The sequence below is a fragment of the Lactuca virosa genome, chromosome 6, assembly GCF_052849685.1.
Source record: "Lactuca virosa cultivar CGN04683 chromosome 6, Lactuca_virosa_CGN04683_v6, whole genome shotgun sequence".
Lineage (NCBI taxonomy): Eukaryota > Viridiplantae > Streptophyta > Magnoliopsida > Asterales > Asteraceae > Lactuca > Lactuca virosa.
In genome coordinates, this window is record NC_136431.1 from 104,576,312 (window position 1) to 104,596,448 (window position 20,137).

At 36.8% G+C, this 20,137-nt stretch overlaps 1 pseudogene; it reads right to left on the reverse strand.

Moving 5' to 3' along the window:
• Positions 1-20,137, reverse strand: part of LOC145119762 (cytochrome P450 76C1-like) — a 74,215-nt pseudogene that overhangs the window by 18,337 nt on the left and 35,741 nt on the right.

Consider the following 20,137-nt stretch of genomic DNA (forward strand, 5'->3'; position numbering starts at 1 on the left):
ACAATAATCTTGATTGTTGCAAATATGATATATATATATATATATATATATATATATATATATATATATATATATATATATATATATAGAGAGAGATAGATAGATAGAAAAGAATGATGGAAATAAGGTAGAGGATAACAATGGCGGCCTTTCAAACTTTTGGGATTTTCGTTTCCCCCCCGCTGCAAAAGAAGAGAACGCGCCTTTCATTAAAAAAAATATAAAGCGACATTTCTAGACGACACCCATTTTTAAATAAGTGCCCTCAGTGCTTTTAATTTTTTTTGTTGGACATTAATTTTAGGGAACGCACAAAAGCGTGTCCTCTATCCTTCAAATTTTAGAAGAGATGACATTATTTTTAGGGCATACGCTTTTGCGTATCGTAAATCACCGGGTGTCATTGTTTGCGCGTCATTAAAGGGTTGTTTTCTAGTAGCGATGGATGCTCCATGGAGGTTAAAACCCATGGATCATGGAGGAAATGAAAATCCATGTCAATCAGGGTTTACATGGTGTAACCCTACTTGTGACACACTATATAAAGACCCCATAGGCTAGCAAAATCGGTACATAGAAAAGAACAAGGAGGGCTAGCCGATTTTGATTGATAGTGTGCTTCTCTCAAGTTATTCCAAGAGTTGTGGTGTTGTGTGAAACATTTGAGGCATCACATTTGGGGTGTTAGGCTCACAATATTCTTAAGGAATCCAAGCAACAAGAAAGGTATGTTATTCTACTAGCTTTTACTTTACAAGTACCCGATGTCATGCTAGTTAGGAATAGAACCTTGGAAAATCAAATTTGCATGTATCTTAGTAAAACATAGATCCAAGGTTTCTAGGGTTGCATGTACACCATAGGAGTGTTAGAATGCTCAAAACCTTTCATTTATAACAATGTCACGTTGTAATTTGCTAGAAATTCAATAAACTAGTATGTATTTTACTTTCTGGTATTCAAATGGGTTGGTGGGTTCAATTCTTAGAACACCCTGATTCTCAAGTATTTGCAAATGTATGATACTGATTGGAAATTCAATCGTTTCGATATTTTCATTATGTACTAGTTTGGATTGTTTGATAAAGTTATGTCTATTCAAGGGTTACACTAAAACGGGGGAGGATTGTTGGTGATTTTAGTGTCACCGTGTCATTTTATGTAACTGGAATTAGCATGTGAGCTAAGGGGCTTCTTAATTTGTTTTCTAATATGTGTACAGGTTGGTGCGGAGTGCATGCATGTATAAGATCAAATTAGTAGCCGGTTCGACGACTAGTCGGGGGTCCAGGGGCAGCGCCCCTGGGTCCGGGGTCTCCAAAGGGGCAGCGCCCCTAGCAGGGTCCAAAGAGCAGAGCCCCTGGCTGGGGTCCCTCTGACTTGCTTCCAAAGGAATCCATAGCGGCCCAAAGGAATCCATAGTGGGATATTCCGATTCTTGAAGGTGATTATGGTAAAAGTAAATAAACTCGTTAGTTTTGGTAACCCTAAATCCTCACAAAAATCTGGATTACCCTGACTTGCTTCCAAAGGAATCCATAGCGGCCCAACCCTAATGAAACCCTAATATCGTTTATTATATAAAAGACTCTTCTTTTCAGAAGAGAGATACGATCTTAAGCTCTCGTTTTTCATCTTACTTTCACAGAATCCTCTAGCATATTGGCTTACGACTTCTGTTCCTAGAATCGTAAGTGTCCACTTGGATTATCCTAGGCTGAATTTATTGTAACCCAGACATATGGTAGAAATATCAGTTCGGAAAGTGATATCACGATCCAAGTTGGTATCCAGATCTCCACCACAAACCCTAAATTTCCCTACATAATGTCCTGATATAACATAAGTTCAACCAAATTGTAATTTTTGTAGTCTAACTAAAAGGAAAATTATGAGGCTATTTCGTATTCATGCAGATGGATCTTTCTCAATTACTAGATAGGTGTGATGTACGATATATGAACTATGCAAAATTATTTGGAATGTATTATCCCTACCTTTGAAAGTAAATTTAAAAAGTGTTAATTACCACAAGAAGCGCCTTAATCTGGGTGATGGTAATCGATGTTGCATCTTTTTGGTCCTTGAGCGCTAATAAGATCTGTAAAAGATCTTTCTTTCCTTCATACCCATCTGCATCCTTCGGCTTTTTGGAGTTAGATATGATCCGATCGTCGATAATGCTTGTGAAGATTTGATCCAACTGATAAAGTTCCCTCTTCGTCTTCCTTAATATACCTTGTAGATCAAGTCATGCATGACTAGGGAAAATATTAGACAGATTCGGTTGTCCGACAATCTAAACGATATTTGAAGAAGTCATCTACAAGTCTGCTCCAAAATGGATACATTTTGCGTTTGGATCTGAAGTGTTTTCCCAAACCATGCTTGCGAGGACGTTAGCCTCTGTTGAGAAAAGCAATCTGGCTAATGTCAATAGTGGTCCCAACTTTACTATAAATATTTTTTATAGGTTTCCTAACTTCATCCCTTCGAAAAAAACCTGCATGCTTCAAGATTCTTGTTGTTTAGAACTTTATGGGCAAATATCTTACGAAGGTTACGCCAATATGAGTTGTTATCAGACCATACTACATATATGCCTCCATAGGAGATTGTTAAGGCAGCTATTGATGGATTGCGGTTAGCAAATATGTCATTTTGCTCACGTACCACTGCCTTTACTAGGTCTAGTGTATTTATGACGACATGCAGTTCGCTTCCCAAGTGAAACTTGAAAATGGGTCCGTAAATGTGAGCCATGTTTCGAAATTGTTTGTGTAACACAACAAGAAATATAACTATTAGGGGCGACGCTATTAGAGACGACAGGTAGTATTAGGGACGACAGGTGACAAGACGCCTTTGTGTCGCCGGTAAAGGGTCGCCTCTAATAGTCCACGTCGGCGATCCGTGTGACTTCGCCCAGAGTGAATTGTTTCCGTTCGTTTCTTATTTGATCTAACGGTCAGGGTTTCTTCGTACCAAGGCAATAGTGGCAACGACAATAGAGACGACGCCATCGTCGCTACTAGTCACCAAAAAAGACGCAGGATATCTTCCTGTGACATCCCTATTTTCACGGCCAGAAAAGACCGATTTTGTTTATGCTTTATAAAAATCAGAGTACCTCTTTTAATAAAAATATTGCGGAATTTGTTCCCAGAAAAACATGATAAATACGTTATCAAATCATTTCCGAAGAAAAGTATTTTCATCCATTTTAAAACATTTGGGATGTCATCGTCAATACAGAAACATAAGCATAAACAGAACTTACATTCATTTACACTAGTTATCTACATCTCTTTTAAAACCCTCAGTGTAAAGTAGCTTCATATCGACACCTGTGATACAAATTAGCTTGAGTGGGTCAGGTTGGGAAACCTGGTGAGTACATAGGGTTTTCAACCCACAATAATATAATTATTATGTTAAACATCAAACAATCAACCCAATTAACCATCCCCATTATCTTCTTTACTCTTAAGGATCTACCCTAAGATTCAGCTATTCCTCGTTCATTCATTCCTAAGGAGTATCCTAAGGAATCAGCACTAAGTAGGCATAGTCGCCAAGGTTTATCTCGTTTATTGACAATATCATTTTCGAGAGTCCACTCGCAATACCTGTCAATGGGTTTTTAGAGTACACCGGGTGAACACATCATTCACAACACCTACAGGTTGCGAGCCTGCTAGTGTTCCACTAGACTGTCTAGAATAGTCTGTGGTTGTCATCCATACTCTGCTAGATGACGGGGCCATCGCTTGGGTCATCGTTTGGCTCATCGTTTTGGCTCATCGTTTTGGCTCATTGCTTTGGCCCATCGCTTAGGTCATCGCTTCGCACCATATTTTATCACTCATATATCATCGCTCATCATTCATCTCATCTTTCATCGCTCATCATTTTTCTCATATTTCATTGCTCATCATTTATCTCACCTCTAATCTACCCATGTTTTTTCCCAACACATTTTGTAGATATAAAATACATATACAATTTAGATCATTTAAAACATGTATAAAACGTTTCATCCAGCATAGACAACAAGTATTCAGACAGTATACACACATAGCACGTAATTTATATAAAATACTTCATATCTATGTGTAAGATGAAATAACTATGCACTCACTTGTTAAAGTGATGATTCCCAAACTCGGGCAGCGCTTCGCTTCTAACGATTCTATTTTCCTCCGACGAAACCTATTATTATTACCACTAGATTTTAGTCTAATATTTACCGTGACTAATTATTAGTCTTACCATTATTATTACTATATAAGCGCTTAAACAATATTTTCCAACCACTATGTACAGACAGGGGCCAGACATATAACACCGGAGGGCAGGACCATTTTGGCATATAGCACTTCTGAAATCCAACAACCCTATGCGGCCCTTTAAACCAGATTCCCCATACCGCGATTGGTTAAAAAGATAATATAACGACACTTATATAACTCATAATAATAGCCCAAATACTCATTATAAGGTCCTAATAACATTACTATATTAGGACATAAGCTATACTAAAGATAGGTTAGACATAGCTCACTTACAGCGGGTTTTCTCGAAAACCGGGCTTCGCTGGAGCAGCGTTCCCGAGCCAAAAGGCTCTTTTCTTGAGGCTTTGGGAGCCTCGTGGCTTCCTTCGGGTTCTAGGGGGTTTACCTAGGCTTAGGGGTGGGGGGGTTTGGGGGCTAGAGAGAGAGTTTAGAGAGAGAGAGAGAAGAGGTTGGAATGGTGTGAAGAATGAGGGAACCCGGCACCTCTATTTATAGGCTAGAAAACAACTCTACTCATCGTGTGGAGGTCCTACTCGTCGAGTCCATGCCACATGTCACCTTCTGGTGGCTAGCCTTGGGGAGGAAGCAACGGCCAGGATTGCGCCATGTCGCCCGATTTCGCACAGCAGCCTCCAGACTTAGAAAAATCATAACTCTCGCATACGAGCTCCGTTTTCAACGTTCTTTATATCCACGCGTAGGTAAAAACAAGATCTACAACTTTCATTTAGACTCCGTCGGCTAATTCTCGGCCGATCTTAAATTTAACAGTAGGAGGAGATTAGACTTTTAAATGACCGCGAAGAATTCGTAACTCCTTCATACGGACTCCGTTTCCGTATGTCTTTTTATCGTTGAATTCCTATTAATGAGATCTTCAACTCTCATTCAGGTCACGTAGGCCAAAAACCGCTCGAACTAAAATTCGAGTTTCGGGCCGTGCACTGCTATGCCAAATCTTAGAAAATTCATAACTTCCTCATACGAAGTCAGATTTGGGCATTCTTTTTTTTTTTGTATGTTCTCGGTTTAACGTATACTACAACTTTTGTTTAGATTACTAAGGCTAAAAACTCCTTTATCGTAAATTCACTATTTACGTCTCCCCGGTGCCGTGCTGGTTTTGCCGAAAAACTTCGACGGACCATAACTTCTTCGTTATAACTCGGATTTCGGCGTTCTTTATATGTACGGAACACTTGTAACATATAATACCACTTGGTGAATATTATTCCTTCCAAATAATCTTCCATCACAAACTCATTTTTGAAGCTCATTGTCTCTAAATTGACTAGCCCAGATTTACGGGCGTTACACTTCCCTCCAACATGTCGCCACAATTGGTATCCTGTCGCTGCAAATAGTATCGTCGCTAAAGGGGTCGTCCTCTTTACCTCCCCATCGTGTCTCAGATCAGGTGACAGCTTCACTCCCAATTTCTTAGACGATTTTCCGGCGAAAAAACACTGATCCTCTCGATTTCATCAACAACCACCACCACAAAGCCTCTCCTTTCTCCTTTCCTCTTTAATCCTCCTCTCCCCCACATTTGGCCCAGGCTGTGATACGTTGTCCGGTGACAAAACTCCGATTTTTCGGCATCTATAGCAACGGTAGGTGCTTCCTTCCCTCCTTTCTCTTTCAATTTCTTTTCTAGAATGAATTTGTGTATTAATTTTGGATTTTGGTGGTTTCAAAGAAAGATCTCCCATGACACTACCTCTTCTTCGGTGATACCAGATCTACTCCGACGACCAAGACCACAGCACCACTACCTAATCGATTTCCAGGTTTGTTTGTTTTTTTTTTCTATTTTTAATGTACGTATAAGAAATGTTGGTATATCTATGTGAAATGTATATGTATATGTGTATTTCTATATGAAATCCATGACAATGTACAAATAACTGTGCATGTGAAATATATATATATATATATATATATATATATATATATATATATATATATATATATATATATATATGTGTGTGTGTGTGTGTGTATTTGTATATGAAATGTATGTGTATGTATGAAAAAATGTGTGTATAAGAGTATTTGTATGTGAAATGTATGTATATGTGAAAAATCTATGTATATGGGTGTAGATATATGAAAAAACATATGTTAAAATGTATGTATGTATATGGAATTTATGTATTTGTATGTGAAATGTATATGTGTATGTGTATATTTATATAAATATGTATGTATATGTGTGGATATGTATGTAAAAATCTATGTATATGTTTGTGTATGTATGTAAAAATGTATATGTATGTAAAAATGTATATGTATGTGTGGATATGTATGTAAAAATGTATGTATATGTTTGTATGTGTATGTAAAAATGTATATGTATGTGTATTTGTATGTGAAATTTATATGTGTGTATATTGTATGTATATGACGTTATAATTGCAAAAATGTATATATATATATATATATATATATATATATATATATATATATATATATATATATGTGTGTGTGTGTGTGTGTGTAATTATATGTGAAATGTATATGTACGTTTAGGGACGACATTATTTGCTTGTGTATATGTGTATTTTTATGTAAAATGTTATGATTGACAATGTTAATTCAAAAAACAAAAAAAAATTGTATGCTATAATTCCCATTATCATTTAAAGTACAATGTTTTAATAGAAAAACTACATAATTAAGATGCTATAAATAATAAAAATATGCTATAATTCACATTTAAAATACAATGCTATAATAAAAAAACAACTCCCACTTGTATTATAACTTTTCATATTGTGTTATATATATATATATATATATATATATATATATATATATATATATATATTGTGTTATAATTTTTCAGGATGCCATTTTTTTGGGTTGCATTGGTTTATCTCATGGCTGTTGTGATGGGCCATGGAGGTGATGGTGGTAACGAGCCACCACATCTGTTCGGTTGAGATTTTGATGTTCACCAGATTGATGGTAATTAAGATTTATTCTAATTCATTGTATTTTATATTGTATGTATATAAAAAACTATCTTTACTAATATTTTTTTTAACAGTTGTACCTTCCAGACGAAGAGGCATGGCAGTAAACAAGAAAATGCATCGGCTATATGACGCAAATGGCAGACAGCCTCTAAAAATAATATTTGACAGAAATACTTTAGTGTCGATTGGGGATGTATACGAATGCTTCATTCAGGAGGTTGGAAGTTATATCTGGCACGACATAGCTTTGGATAAGAACACTTGGAAAGAAGTTCCTGAAGCCGATTGGAATGGCATGTTTACATATCTTTCGGTAAATTATTTATAAAGTTATATTTAACATGTTTAATTTTGATTTATTTTTAACTTCTTTATTTTTTGTATACATATTTTGATTTTCAAGCCATTTCAAATGGTCCCGATGCTAGAATTTTATGGGCATCACTGAATCATCAGATATGTCAGCGGTATAGAGGCCAGAAAAATATTGCAAAAGGTAAATTTATAGATATGCTAGAGTGTGCGGAGGCAGCAAGGGCTCGACCCCCCGTAGGTATGGATTCAGCGCGTTGGAGTGCTACTATTGACCAATTCTCAACTGATAGACATTGTAAACGATCCAGTGTAAACAAAGAATGCCGGAAGAAGCAAGTAGTTAAGAATCGTGTAGGGATGTGCATCTACGGTAGTGTTTCTTTCAAAAATGTAAGTTACATTAATATTTATTCAGTTGTAAAATATTTTGTAATGTTTATTTAAGTATAACATATTTTTTAATGTTAAACAGAATTTGAATAAACTTGAAGTAATTCACCGTGCACATGTCAATAAACAAGGGGAATTCCTTGACCCATTAGTTGAAGAATAGTATGTAAGTTATTATTACTTAAAAATAAAGTTGAATGTTGTTTTTTTGTGTTTGTACTGAAGCATATTGACAATCTTCGTAAAATGCAGAATGCTTTAGTTGCCGAGGTTGCTTTACAAACTCAGCACATAGTCGACTCCGGTGGTGATCCGAACTCCATTGATTGGACAACCTTATTTGAGAAGGTGTTAGGTGCTCGAAGGGGACATATGAGAGGCATCGGTCCTAAGCCTTTCGTAGCGGGTACAAGTGCTCCCAACCAGTGACAGTCACAGTCACAAACACCACAACCAACACAGGTACTTATTAATTTGTTGTGAATTTTTTTGTTTGATAGTTTGGTAGTTTGTTAGTTTGTTATTTTGTTAAATTGTTATGAATTTTGTAGTTTGTTAAATTATTAAGGACTTAATGTGTTTGTGACTTAATTGTTAAGTAATAATAATTTGTTTTTATAGTATGATATATTTTAACTTATATTCTTACTTTGTAGAATGTGGATGTTAACGCTTTTCTCCAAAACCCGGCGTTTATGACGGCAATGGGAGATATTATCTGCTCATTTAGCAAGCAAGTCGACAATGCGACCAACAACGACGAGGAAAACGATGATGGGGAAGACGATTAGTATATATTTTTTATGTTATGGATGATGTTATTATGAAATTAGATGATGTTAATGTGATATACTTTGTGTATATTATTTGATGTTTTATGTAATGCATATTTTTAAATTATAAGTTTTATAATTTTATAAATTCTGCATTTTTATAATATAAACTAATATAAAATATAAATTTTATCTAAAAAAATAGGCATTAGTGGCGACACCTTTAGGGACAATCTTAAGCACTAGCGACGACACATCCCGCCGTAATATTTGGTCGGAGTAACACCGGCCGGTGGTCGAAATATTAACAGGGTCGACGACCCCTGCAGGTATCAGGGCCGGCCCAAGGCAAGTCCAGGAGGTGCCCATGAACAGGGCTCATCCTTCACCAGGGGCTCAATTTTTTAGCCTAATGTAGTAGTACATCCATTAGGGTACTTCTTCTCTTCATCGAAAACCAAAACACGTTTTCATCCAAATCAAAGAGAATCAAAATTGAAAGCGGGATCATGATTAAATCGATTTTAATAATGCCTCGTTTTTAGTCGCACGCATGAAGATAAAGCAATTGATGTGTAACGACCCAAATTTTACAAAGAAATTTTTCATTTTTAATTAGTCAACCATTTTCATAAAACACAAAGATTCCAATAATCGTTTTCAAAACCATCAACATTACAACATTATTATTTTCAAAACATCAGAGTGTCCCCCAAACCAGATCGGAAAAGAGAGATAGAGTGCACGCCGCATCATCATGCCTTGCCTTTACCCTTGGACTCCGAAGTACCTGAAACAAATCCACAAACGGTAAGCTGAAAGCTTAGTGAGTCCCCCAGAGCATACCCCACACAAACCACATATTATATTAGCCATAAAGCTACCTCTACCACATATCACATGTCAATTAGCCATGAAACTATCTCTACCGTTAGCCACAAAGGCTATCTCTACCATCAGCCATAAATGTTATCTCTACCATTGGCCATAAGGCCGTCTCTACCATTAGCCATACGGATATCTCTACCGTTAGCCACAGAGGCTATCTCTACCACATATCATGCACAAATACCTATCACACCTCTACATAAAAAGTAAGCCAACTATTGCAAAATGGTCCGGCCTTTGTGCCTTAGACCCATTGGTATGGTGAGAAGACTCACCTCTCAAAGGGTGAACTGGCAAACTGGATTCAGGTATGCCTGTGCTGCTCTTCCCAAACTGTTTATAATCAATGAGTAAATATCTCAGCATAGTCCCATAAATACCCCCAGGGTCAACCCTGGTCAAAGTCAAAGTCTATAGTCAAGGTCAACAGTCCATATTGACCTTGACTCGCCGAGTACAATCATTCACTTGTCGGGTTCCCTGCTTAACTCGCCGACTCGCCGAGTCACCCAAGGGACCCGTCGAGTTCCTTGATGTTTACGGCCGTAAACCACCAACCGTACACCTTTGACCGTAAACCCTTGGCCGAAAACCCTTGGCCGTAAACCCTTGGCCGAACACCCTTGGCCGTAAACGAGAAAACCCTCTCGACTCGCCGAGTCACTTGCACGACTCGTCGAGTCCCCTAAAGTTCATAATGATTACGGTCCTTTCCAGTGGGACTTAAGGTCCCAAACTTTAGATCCATCATCTCCTATTGTAGATTTCACGTAAAGTTACAAACTTTACGTGCATGCAAGGCCTTTCATAACCGTAAACACCAAAACTAATCCTCCAACAAGGTTTTCATACATGAGGAGGGAATAAGCTTATAAATCATGCAACTTTATGATATTTGGGACCTAGTGAGGTTCAGATCTGGAACCATACCCTTGTGATAGGTCCAAATCTAGGCTTGCTTCCATTTCCTCAAAGTTGGGTCATGAACTCCCAATTAGAATATAGGCTTAAGGTAACAGATTCATACCTCAATTTGATGCCCAAGACGAACTAGATGCTAGATCCAGTGTTTTCCCCTTGATTCTTCTTCTCCGAGCTTGGATTCCTTCCCAAATTCCCAAAGTCAAGCTCTCAAATGTACACACTTCAGCCACCAGGGAGTTTGCGGCCGTACACAGTTTCTTATGATGTTAATGTTGGATATAGTGTCTAAGTCCATAACTATATTTGGTATGTACTTGACCCGACCCGGCATGGTCCATTTGGGTTGCACTTCACCCGAACAATTTACGGATAATCTTTTGAGAATAGTATAAGTTATGATTTATTAATATATTATAAGTTCTAATATATTAATATAAAATCATATTATTTAATTAGTGTTGATCTATAATTAATTTAGAATTAATTTAGAGATCAAAAGTATGACTAATTAAATATGGGCTCTTGTATTTATATAGTGTGGGATAATGCTTATTTGGAATGGGCTAGGCTTGCATGGAAAGTCCATGGATACTCCATGGAGCTTTAACCCATGGATCTCATGGAAATGAAAATACATGGGTATTAGGGTTTACATGGATGTAACCCTAATCCACCACACTATATAAAGGAGGCTTTGGTTCTTGAAATTGGACTAGTTGATGTGTGTAAACTAGGAGGGCCGATTTCAAGAAGTTGGTGACTATTCTCTCAAGTTTCCAAGTTTGTGGTGATTTGTGACTTCCATTTGAGGCATCCACATTATTGGTGCTAGGCTCTCAAACTCCAAGCAATCAACTACTACTACAAGGTAAGTAATTCTACTAGTTTTATTTGATTCAAGTACCCCATGCCATGCTAGTTAGGATAAGAACCTTGGAAAAATAATTATTTGCATGTATCTTAGTCAAACATAGATCCAAGGTTTCTAGGGTTGCATGTACACCATAGGAGTGTTAGAATGCTGAAAACCCATCAGTGGTATCAGAGCCAGGTTTGTTTATTTGATACTTGATGCAAAAAAAAAAAAAAAAAAAAAAAAAAAAAAAAAAACTTGAAAATTGAAGTTTTGTTCAAAAGCTCGTATCAAAATTTCAAGTTTTGTATATGTACTTACGATTCTTGAAATTTTTGATATGAACATTCATAAACATATGAGTTTAGAAGATCATAGAAATTATGTGCTAATAATTGATTAGATTAATTCTTGATCTTTATGTGTTTTAATGGAGTCCATAACTAGTTCTTAAGTTATGGATAACCAAAAGTCACATTTATAAATAACCATTAAAAGAACACATAGGTTACAAAAAATGAAGAGTCTTCATTTTTAATAACCATTAACTCATAAGTTATGAGAAATGAAAAGTTTTGAAAGTTTACAAAACGTGCCCTCAAGTTTTGGAACATGTAAAGTCATATTAAAAACTTTAGTTCCAACCCCTAGAATTTTAAAAGTTAAAATTCAACCCTTATACTTTATAATATTATAAGTTTAATAATATTTATATATGTATAAGATCAAGTCGTCTTACCGCTAGTACGCCTCATTCACGAAGCCGGTCTATAAGGGGGGTATAAGGTTGTTGCCTATAAAATGGCAACTTAATGGGTGTCCACTCTCACCCACCGCTTCCTTGATCGGTGGAGGGTCGTTAGCCGAACGGGTAGGACAAGGACTTATAAATTTTCATTAAAAGTATAATGATAATACTAAAGTAACTAAACTTTATTGAATTCCCAATCTTAGTTATTTTAGGAAAATGTGAATAAGGTGCTAATCCATGAAATTACACTTTACACTTTGTTTAAGTCGTTAGTGGAGCGTGTGTGGTTAACCGGCACACTAACTTGAACTTAACAAGGTAGGTAAAGGGTGACTTAATGTTTATCATAGTATCGATGGAGCGTGTGTGGTTAACCGGCACATCGATTGAGGGGTAATACATTAAGGGTACCAAGTAATTTGCATGGTTACTTCACACCTTGTTTTGTGATCCTCGACATCCCAGTCACAAAACTTGAAGGGCACACTCGAGATTGAAACATGCCATTGAGGAAAGTTCAATGAATCTCAAAGAATCTAGGAGTTTCTAAACCAATTAAAACCTAATTAAATATTTCGTTTTTCATGGTGGAAATTGGTGAATCGTCATTCACCTACCTTCAAATATCTTATAGCTTAGATTACGGCATCCCTCTTCTAAGTTATAAAATATTGTGTTGCGTCCTAGCCTTAATATTACATTTGGGTGTTTTGTTAAGGACTATCTCTATATCTAATCTAATCTATTCCATCTTTTCTTCAGATGTCTTCCAATAACAATGCTTCTGGCTCAAACCCTACTAGCTCCTTCTCTCTCATGAATCTTTGTGGGAGAGTCATCTTTGATGGGTCCAACTTTACAGATTGGATCAGAAACATCAGGATGGTCACTCGGTATGAGAACAAAGAATATGTTCTCGACAAGGAGCTGAAGGTACCCGAGCCAACTGCTACTCCTGAAGAGCTTGCTGAATATGAGGTACATGAAAGAGATGCTACAAAAGTGGCATGCATCATGATGGCCACCATGACAGCCGAGCTCCAAAAGTCCTATGAGGACTATTATCCTTTTGAGATGCACCAGGACTTGATGGACCGCTACCATCAAAGTGCTCGTCAAGAGCGATATGAAATAATCTCCTCCATGATAACAACCCGAATGAAGGATGGTGAACCCATCACGGTCCACATACAGAAAATGCAAAGGTATGTGGACCGTTTACTGAAGCTGAATGTGAACTTCCCTGAGGAGTTAGCAATAGACATCATTTTGCACTCCTTGCCATCGTGCCATGATCAATTCCGCATGACATATCACATGAACAAGGAAGAAGTCACCCTCATCAAACTTCAAGGACTCTTGAAGACCGCCGAAAGTGGTCTAAAGGGTAAGTCGGTTGTTACTACTCCTACTCCTACTCCAACTGCGGCCAATGTCTTGGCAATCGGGCATGGCAAAGGGAAGAAGAGAAAGAAACCTTCTAAGGGTACCAAGGGTAAGACCCTTGAAGGCTCCTCTTCAAGCAAAACCAAGAAAGGTTTTGTCACTCCTTCTGCTAACCCTAATGAGGCTGAATGCTTCTATTGCCATGAAAAGTCGCACTGGAAGCGAAACTGCCCAAAGTACCAGCAAGATTTGAAGGATGGGAAAGTAAAACCCAACCATGCAGGTATATACACTATATTGTCTAATAACTCACCTCATTCTAAGTCTTGGGTCCTTGATACAGGTTGTGGTATTCACATATGTTGTGATTTGCAGGGACTAAAAAGAAGTGAGAATGTGGAGCAGGGAAAGATAAACTTGATCATGGGAAACAGGAAAGCTTCACCTGTCACCAAGATAGGAGTTTATTCCTTAGTGCTAAATAGTGGGTTTACATTAGATTTGAATAAATGTTATTATTCGCCAGAAATGGCAAGAAATGTTATTTCCTTTCATGCATTGTATAAACAAGGTTTTACCTTTTATTTTGATAATAATAATGGTAGTATTGATGCTTTCTTTAATAATGTTCTTTATTTTAAAGCATTACCTTGTGATGGCGTGTATGAAATTGTATCTGTTGTAGATAATCTAGGAAATAATGTATTGTGTATTAACTCTTCTACTAGCTTAGATAAAGCATCCTTATGGCATTGTCGTCTTGGACATGTAAGCAAGAAACGCATAGGCCAACTCCAAAAGGATGGACTCTTGGAGTCATTTGACCTAAAGTCAGATGATAGTTGTGAATCTTGTTTGCTTGGTAAAATGACAAAGTCACCTTTTACTCTCACTTGTGCTAGGGGTGAAGGTTTGTTGGACCTCATACACACGGATGTGTGTGGACCCTTCAGAACCGCCACAAGAGATGCTAATCGGTTCTATGTGACTTTTACTGATGATTTTAGTAGATATGGATATGTCTACCTAATCAAGCATAAGTCAGAAACCTTTGAGAAATTCAAAGAGTTTAAGCAAGAAGTGCAGAATCAGTTGGGCAGGAACATTAAGATGCTTCGATCCAATCGTGGTGGTGAGTATCTTAGCACTGAGTTCCTTGACTATCTTAAGGAATGTGGGATTGTCTCACAATTGACACCTCCTAGGACACCACAGTTGAATGGTGTAGCTGAGAGGCGCAATCGGACCTTGTTGGACATGGTTCGTTCCATGATGAGTCGAGCTTCGCTACCAATCTCATTTTGGGGGTATGCCTTAGAGACTGCCGCCCATATCCTTAATTTAGTCCCTACAAAGAAGGTTGCTAAAACACGTCACGAGGTGTGGACTGGAAAAGTTCCCAATCTAGACCACATCAAGATTTGGGGTTGCGAGGCTTTCGTGAGACGCGAGACTCAAGATAAGCTCGAACCCTGAAGAGAAAGGTGTATTTTCATCGGCTACCCACATAAATCATTTGGTTACATCTTCTACAGACCCAGTGATAATGTGGTCTTTGTAGCAAGAAGAGGATTCTTTCGAGAGACAGAATTCATGAGCCAAGGAGACAGTGGGAGGCAAATTGACCTTGAGGAAATTCAAGAGTCAAGTGGTGAAAGAACCTCAAACCCTAGCCCTCAACCTGAGGAGGAAACTCCTGTTGAGCCGACTGAAGAATCTATACCTCTGAGGCGTTCCACCAGAGTTAGGAATGCACCTGAGCATTATTATGGTTTTCATATTACTGTAGAAGGTGAGACACTTATCAGTAATAACACACTGGTAAATCTGGATGAGCCTAACAGCTACACGGAAGCCATGGCAGGCCCTGAGGCTGCTAAATGGAAAGAGGCTATGGATAGCGAGATACAGTCCATGTATGACAATCAAGTTTGGAACTTGGTTGACAATGTACCTGATCGTAAGATAGTTGGGTGCAAATGGATCTTCAAGAAGAAGACCGACATGGATGGTAATGTACACACTTATAAGGCACGATTGGTTGCAAAGGGTTATTCTCAAACTCCGGGAGTTGATTATGATGAGACCTTTTCACCAGTGGCCAAGATTAAGTCTATTAGGGTTCTGTTAGCCATTGCTGCATTTCATGATTATGAAATATGGCAAATGGATGTCAAAATCGCTTTCCTTAATGGAAAGTTGGCTGAAGATGTTTACATGGTTCAGCCAGAGGGTTTTGTCAGTACAGAGTACCCCAGTAGAGTGTGTAAGCTCGAGAAATCCATTTATGGATTAAAATAGGCACCTCGCAGATGGAATCTTTGCTTTGATGAGAAAGTCAAAGAATTTGGCTTTTCAAGGAGTGAAGATGAATCTTGTGTCTATATCAAGGCTAGTGGGAGTATAGTCAGCTTTTTGGTACTGTATGTGGATGAGATACTACTCATAGGAAATGACATCCCAACACTGCAGGAAGTAAAGTCCTGGCTTGGGAAGTGTTTCGCTATGAAGGACCTTGGAGAAGCTGCCTATTGTTGGATTAATGTCTAAGTCCATAACTATATTTGGTATGTACTTGACCCGACCCGGCATGGTCCATTTGGGTTGCACTTCACCGGCACAATTTATATGGATAGTCTTTTGAGAATAGTATATTTATGATTTATATTAATATATTATAAGTTCTAATATATTAATATGGAATCATATTATTTAATTAGTATTGATCAAGAATTAATTTAGAATTAATTAAGTGATCAAAAAGAACTAATTAAATATGGACTCTTATATATATGGAATGAGCCAAGTTCATTTAGGTTGGGCAAAGCTTTCATGGATGGTCCATGGAGCTTTTAACCTATGGATCCTATGTAAATGAAAGGTCATGGGTATTAGGGTTTACATGGATGTAACCCTAATCCTCCATAATATATAAAGGGGTCCTTGGCTCACAAAATTAGACAAGTGTGTGAAAATAAGAGTGGGCCAATTTTAGTGTGCATACATATTCTCTCAAGTTCTTCCAAGGTGTTTTGGTGATTTGTGATTCCATTTGAGGCTTCCACACTATTGGGGCTAAGCTCTTAAAGCTTGAAGACATCAAGCTACATCAAAAGGTATGTCATCTAACTAGAACTTTGTAGTATATGTGCTTCATAATACGCTAGTTAGGATGAAACCTTGGAATAGTTAATATTTGCATGTATAATAGAGAAAACATAGATCCAAGGTTTATAGGGTTGCATGTACAACATAGGAGTGTTAGAATGCTCAAAACCCAACAGTGGTGTCAGAGCCATGGGTTGTTTTCTGTTATATTGATGCAAATGTTTTATTTTCAAGTTGAAAAAAAAGGAAAAAAACATGACGTTTGTCAAATTTTAAGATAATTACTTGTTTTGTGAAAAACAAATTATTTGTAAATTTTGAATCATTTGTTATATGAGTTGAATTAGGTCAAATTTAGTAAAAGATAAAATGATATGATTATTTTATTAGTTTTAAAAGTTTGATCTAAATGTTTTAAGGAGTTACATATTTTGTCATAAAATTTTGGAGCTCAAAAGTTTTTTTTAAAGTTGTGATCTTAAGGGTTTTTGAAACTTCCATAAGTTATGGATATGAAAGTTTTTTTTTTAAAAAAAAAAATTTGATTCAAAGTTTTTATGGAGTTACAAAATTTGGTGTTAATGTTTTAAAGAATTCCATAACTTGTTCTTAAGTTATGGAACATGGAAAGTTTCATCATAAAACACCATTAATTCCATAAGTTATGGAATCCAAAGGTTTTCAAGAATTACAAAACTTGCCCTCAAGTTTTGGAATTTGAGAAAAGTTTTTTATGAAAAAAAAGAATTGAATTCTAAAACTCTTGGGTTCATAACTTAAACAATTAATTAAATGGTTTTAATTTTGAGTTTAATAATTGGAATTATGATGTTTTGTTGAATAGTTCAAATTAACTTTTATGGACTTTATTAATAGTTAATTAAAGCGTTTAATTAAAAGAGTATTATTAATCCAAAAATATATGGTTTGAGTTTAATTAAATTAAAAGTCTAGTTTAATTAATAGATTAAACCACCAAGTATTTTAAATGTCTAAAATACACCCTTATACTATTATAATATTAAAAGTTTAATATATTATATGTATAAGAGCAAGTCGTCTTACCATTAGTAGGCCTCATTCACGAAGCCGGTCTATAAGGAGGATATAAGGTTACTGCCTATAAAATGACAGTTTAATGGGTGTCCACTCTCACTCACCGCTTCCTTGACCGGTGGAGGGTCGTTAGCGGAACAGGTAGGACAAGGACTATAATTCTCCCTTCATTATAAGTATAATGATAAATAATAAGTAACTAAACACTTATAAATTCCCAATCTTAGTTACTTAGGAAAATGTGAATAAGGTGCTAATCCATGAAATTACACTTTGAACTTTGTTTAAGCTGTTAGTGGAGCGTGTGTGGTTAACCGGCACACTAACCTGGACTTAACAAGGTAGGCAAAGGGTAACTTAATGTTTATCATAGTATCATTGGAGCGTGTGTGGTTAACCGGCACATCGATTGAGGGGTAAATATTAAGGGTACCAAGTATATTTGCATGGTTACTTCACACCTTGTTTTGTGATCCTCGGCATCCCAGTCACAAAACCTGAAGGGCACACTCGAGATTGAAACATGCCATTGAAAAGTTCAATGAATCTCAAAAGAATCTAGGAGTTTCAAAACCAATTAAAACCTAATAATACATTTCGTTTATCTTGGTGGAAATTGGTGAATCGTCATTCACCTACCTTCAAATATTTTATAGCTTGGATTACGACATCCCTCTTCCAAGTTATAAAATAGTTTGTTGGGTCCTAGCCTTAATATATCATATTGGGTGTTATATTAAGGACTTAAATCAACTTTACGTGAATTTCTCCCATTGTTGATGTCTGGTTTAGACAACAATGATCTTCCCAAACCAAGCTTTCCTAATAAATATGACTTCCCGAGTTTGGCTCATGGAAGTCATACATCTCTTCCTCCACCTCCTCCAATTATTCTCCCTAACCCACAAGTTCAAGGTCACTCAAGCCCTAATGGCAAGCAAGGTCTATTTGTGATCACATCTTAGAGATGAAGTCACATATTGACAAGCCGGGAGAGTTGGGTGTCAAAGTCTTGAGAAAGTTGGATGTTCAATCACTTTCTAAGTCACATAGTGAGTTCCTTTGGGACTACTATGAAACAGACTATGACATGAACCTTAATGATCATATCTATTTGCTTGGTGCTGCTGAATCAGCAATGATTTGGAACGATAGTAAAGCAAATTTGATTAGAATATCAACTTCCCAAAAACTTTATGGACAGTGACAATGGTGACACTGGAAATCCAGAAAAAACATTCTCTTCCCAATGGAAATGGATTGGCCATAGTCAATCCGGTTGACCAAATGGTAAAGAGAAAGGCTAAGTCTGAGATAGTCCCATTACCAAAGGGTCCATATGTTTATTTTGCCAAAGGAAGGGGCGTTGATTGCAAAGCTGCCAAATTTACCTAAGGATGTTAAAGTCAATAAGTTTGACTCTACATCAGGTAGAGCCCATTATCTAACTCTGTTAAGTTCTATTCTGAGATCCTCATTACATGATGTGACTGGGTCACATGTTGATGTTTTAAGAATCAAAGAATAGAGAGAAATCTTAAAGGAAGTATATGATGATTCTGATCGCGAAGGTGGGTTTCGATCGCATCAGAATTTTGAGCAGTTGCTTAAGAAGTTATGATATATTGCTAAGGAATAGATAACAACAATTTTCCATGTGGATTGTAAGGATAAGTTTTTCCGCAAAGTTTTAAAATAAAAGAAAATTGTTTAATTTTATTTATTTGAAGTATCCTTACAATGGCATTTGTGGAAAATTGTTGCTTATATGATTCCACTGACAGCAATATTGGAAAATGGATTTGATTCTTTCATTTGTGGTAGTGTCTAAATTTACCAAATCAGGAAAGTTCCTCATCACCCAAGTTTCAATTGGACCGAAACTTGGAATCATGCAAGTTGAATAGTATGATGAATGAGAACTTTCAAGCATTGGAAAATCAAGACTAATTACTTGTTCACATGGATGTGTGAGTCAAGTGAAGGACTAAAGGGATCGAGTACACATTCTTGTGCACTGGTCATGTCCACCACAAAGCTCGTTAAGACTATTTGATTTACTAAAGTTTAGTAAATATGGTTATACTTACAAGTTTAAGTATAATTCTGAAACATTGGAAAAGTCTCAATGTATGGCAGAACGAATGGGAAGAATCAAATTAGGCAGAAAGATAAAAGTTTCTCAAATCTGAAAAGATGGGAGAGTACTTTAGTATCATGTTTGTGATCATCTTAATGATTTAGAAATCATATCACAATTAGTCCTCTAAAGGTCATCTTAGTGCATTCTTATGACTAAGAAGAGGAGTCATGAATTGTTGAAATGGTTAGATCAGGAAGATGAGTCATACTTCATTCCAAAACAATTCTTAGAGTCATACTCCAAGATTGTAACTTGAGTAACATATCTTAAAGAA